Here is a 4,662-nt window from a genome sequence, read left to right on the forward strand (position 1 = left end):
AAAAAAAAAAAAAAAAAAAGCAAAAGTTATCACCTTTAACTGAGGATGATATGCCAGTTTGAATAGCATATCCTCTGACTATTGCAGACATTCAGAACAACGTGTGCCATCCCAAAGAAGGTCTTCAATGGCAGCTACTTTTTAAGATGTTGTTTTACAGTCACATTAGATTTACTATTAGGTTATGATCGAATTAAAATGGCTGATAACCATAATGTTAATATTAAATACTAACATTTTAAAGCTATTGTTATGTTGAATTAGCATTGCCATTACTTTTAAAACCAAGGAAAGCACTAAGTCTGGTAAGACACAATCAGCAGTGAGATACAATCACAGCACAAACCTAAGAGAAATGTAATGCATCATAGCCCTAGAAAAATAATATTCATTTGCTTTGTAATCTCTCAGATTCGATTGCAGCAAGGAAATATTTATACTTTCTTGCAAAAATACATGAGAGCAACGGTTTAGGATGGCTAAAATTTTGAGCAAAAAATAGTTTTGTCATTATCGCTTATTATATATTGAGCTTTGTTTGCTTTTCTCCATCATCAACAAACTTAACTTACCTTTCTTCTAATCTTTTAGGGTCCTGCTCTTTGCTTCCCAGGATATTAACTGGATCTTTTGATAAAATGAGCCCAGGCTAATGTATTGATGGTTATAAATGTGTTAATGTCCAAATCTTTGGCCACAATTCCTTCAAGCTTTTCAAATCACATATGGATCTTAAATGAACACGTTTGAAAGGAATACTCTTTGTTGTCTAACTTCAAGTAAGGGGCTCATAATGGTACTACATAAACTCACTCTTTTAAGGCTGGTCTGTCATAAATGCTTAAATACCCATCAGTGCAATTATGAAGAAAGCCCATTAGAGAAAGAACTGAAACCTAGCATCTCTGAAACACAAGATAGCTGAATTTAAAAAAAAAAAAGCAAAGACAATTAAAATTTAGACAGTAGAAGACCCATGTATAATTCTTAGACGTTAATTTTAAAAGATCATTCAATGACAATTTAAATTATTGGGCTTGTGCTAGAAAGAAGACTACTCTTCTCCTACGTTAAAACCACACTCACCTTTCTGTCCCCAGAACACTTGCTTCTTCCCTTTCTAATTGGTGTTGTCTATGCCTGGAACACTTCCCACAGAAATTAGCATGATTGCATGCTCATTGCATTCTCAGGAAGCATTCCTAGGCCAAACTGGTTCAACCCATTACCCCATCAGTCACTCTCTGCCACATTTGTATTTTAAAAATAGAATCTGCAATAATCTGAAAGAGCTTTGTTTCTGTATTGGTTTACACTTTTTAATATACCTCTCTTTACTACAAGGAACACCAAGACGTCAGAGACTTTGCCTGCCTTACTCATCACATAGCAGACATTCAGTAAATATTGAATAAATGATTAAATATGCCTATTTGTCATATCTCTATCATTAGCCATCCTTCATTTGTATGTAGTATGCATACAAAAAAGCAACAGTTCTGCTTTGTTTTCCAGTAACAATAGATTTCTTAACCAGAAGCTAAAGTGATTTGGGAGAAGACAGACCCTGGTTTAGAAATTAATGGAGAGGAATACCTAGGTGGAAAGAATACTTGCTACGTACACCATTTCTTTTAGAAGATGACTTACTAGCAGCAAGGGATTGTGTTATATATGGATTTTACAAAATATCTAGATTATAGTAATCACTGAATACTTGCATTCATTTATTCATTAATCCAGCAAACATCTACAGAATGGCACTCTATGGTTCGTGCTATGCACACACACAAAATTAACATGATTCTCTCACAAGTTAGAGGTACAGTGATAGTTAACACCCTTTTAGGTAAAATTGCAGGCAGGAAAAATAAACTGCAGTGCATCTAGTTATTTTTCCACTTTCTTTCATTTCCCCCCTTCTTTAGGCACCCCTGGTATCTGGCTCTCCTTGCTTCTTCAATCTACTGTAGAAAAGTATCTGATACAATTTCATACTAATGTGTAAAAGATTTATATTGTCTATGTCCTAGAGATACTTACATTATACCAAATTAGGAACCAAATGATAAGCTCTCTAATTATGGACTTTCCAAACCAGGTGGGAGAAGGTAGAATCATTATTATTAATATTTTAAAAGATGGGGCTTCACTATGTTGGCCAGGCTGGTCTTGAACTCCTGACCTCAGGTAATCCACACTCTTTGGCCTCCCAAAGTACTGGGATTACACCCCTGGCTGGTAGAATTATTTTTAAAGCCACTGTTTCTGAAATCACAACACCTAGGAAACTAATTAATTTGCTTATTCATTAACTTTGAGAACTTTACATTCAGCAACAAAAGGAGTTTTCTGTAAGATCTAATCGGTGAGACTCTGTAGACACTTCTAAAATCAAGTGAGTTTCTTCAGTGCATTTAACATTTAGAGGGAAGATACTTTTAGTGTGCTCCTTTCTCTTTTTTCTTCCCTTTCCTTCTTCTCTTCCTCCCTTCTTTTTTTCCCCCCCTATCTTTTCTCTTCATCCTCTTCCTGATCCTTCTCCCCTTCTTGCTCTTCCTTCTTTTTCTCTTCCTTCTGCTTCATTTTTGCTCTTACTCTCTCCAGGAAATCCTGAAGAAATCAGGAAATGTTGTAAGAAAAACAAAGAAGAAAGGGAGAGATTTTCAGGGCTTAGCCAGCATGACCAGGCAGTCAGAGGCAATGAAGAATTGCTTGGAAGAAACAGTTTGGTCTTGGGGTCTATTCTGTTGCTGTCCTATCCCTTTGGCCTGTGAGGGAGCTAGTTAGCAATAGAAGTGGGGCCTGTCCTAAGCTTAGATGCTTGAATTATTCATTAGTCAAAAGTAAATTACCATTTAGAGGCAGGTGACACACGTTTTCCAGAACAATTATTATCACTAATCATCATTTTCCACAGTAATTTGTATGCTCTCCTTATTAGCCCTTGATTTCTATGTAAATCCTTTCCATAAAACTGCCACAAGATGGAAGTCATTTTATTGGCTCTTTTTACCTCTTGATATATTTCTTGGCATTTTGGCATTCCTCATCTGGCACTTGATGGCTGGGTTTTCAGATTAGGCTGACTGTTGACATGCCCATATAAAACATTCTTTCATTGAGCATATTGCATTTGTAGAGGAGGCTACCTTCTCCCACCTTCTGCCATATTGTGCCCATATTTTTTTTTATGTCAATTGTCCAAACATTGACTCTCACATTTCCCCCCTTTTGATTTTTCATTGTGCACCACATTTGACACTTTAAGTACTTTTACTAGTTGTCCATGCCTTGTCACAAAGACTGAAACTGACACAGGCTTTGCCTAAACAGTTGCCTTGAATAAGTACATTTGTCATATGGATATCCCCTTCCAATCCTTTAGAACACCTTGGATACTTTCCTGCTAATCTTTTCTTCCAGTTATATGGGTTCCAGGACTCCGCTACTTGAAGGGAACTATTACTCTTTGTAACATTTATTTCATACCTACAGTCAATTTTTAAATAAACCCCGGAAAGTGTTCTTGAGGTTAGCTAGTTCCTGGCAACTTGTGGCTTGAGTCTCTGTCTGGCTTCTGAGAGAATGATACAGTTTGATTGAAGAATGGCTGATAATTCTACTAAATTGAAAGAGCTCCACTTTGATCTAATATACTGTCTAAAATTCTTACCTTTAGAATAAACCTCATTATACTGGTGAGGAGAGGATTGACACCCTATAAAGAGTCAATGCGTTAACTTCCAGCATGTACAGGTTAAGTGACTCTTAGTAAGTCATTCAAGAATCGCTTAACCTGTATATGAGACCATCTCATTCAAGTCCTGGCTCTCTGATTTACCAACAGGGTAACCCTATGGCAAGTTACTTCACCCTCTGTGCCTCAATTTTTCTCTCCTATAAAAAAGCTTTAATGATAGTGCCTATCTCACAAGGTCGTTATGAGCATACAATGAGTTAATACCTGAAAAGCAATTAGTGCCTGGCATTTAGTAAGTGTATCTAGTGTCAGCAGTGAGTGTGATGATGGTGAGGATGGTGGTACATGAATAGTTTTCTTGGAAAGACAAAAAAAATGAAGACTTAGTGAAATAGACACACACACACACACATATATTATATATATATATATATATATATATATATATATATATATATTTTAATCTCCAAAATTGAGTAACAATGATCTGAAGAACAGGTGATGTGATATTGTTTAGATATTTGTCCCCACCCAAATTTTATGCTGAAGTATAATCCCAAAGCTGAGTTGGGGCCTGGTAGGAGGTGTTTGGACCATGGGAGTGGATCCCTCATGGCTCAGTGCTGTCTTCATGATAGGGAGTTCTAGCAAGATATGGTCATTTAAAAGCATATGACTCCCCAACTCCTGCACCAGCTTCACTCTCTCTTCCTTGCTTCTGCTGTTGCCATGTGACTTGCCTGCCCATCTTTGCCTTCTGCCATGATTGCAAGCTTCCTGAGGCCTTCCTAGAAGCTGAGCAGATGCCAGCACCATGCTTCCTGTACAGCCTGCAGAACCATGAGACAATTAAACCTCTTTCCTTTATAAATTATCAGTCTCAGTTATTTCTTTTTAGCAATGCATGAACAGCCTAACACAACAGATATTTCCTGTGGAGAGCAGCCCTAGGTAAGTAC

The sequence above is a fragment of the Cebus imitator genome, unplaced genomic scaffold (genome assembly GCF_001604975.1).
Source record: "Cebus imitator isolate Cc_AM_T3 unplaced genomic scaffold, Cebus_imitator-1.0 Scaffold16, whole genome shotgun sequence".
Taxonomy (NCBI): domain Eukaryota; kingdom Metazoa; phylum Chordata; class Mammalia; order Primates; family Cebidae; genus Cebus; species Cebus imitator.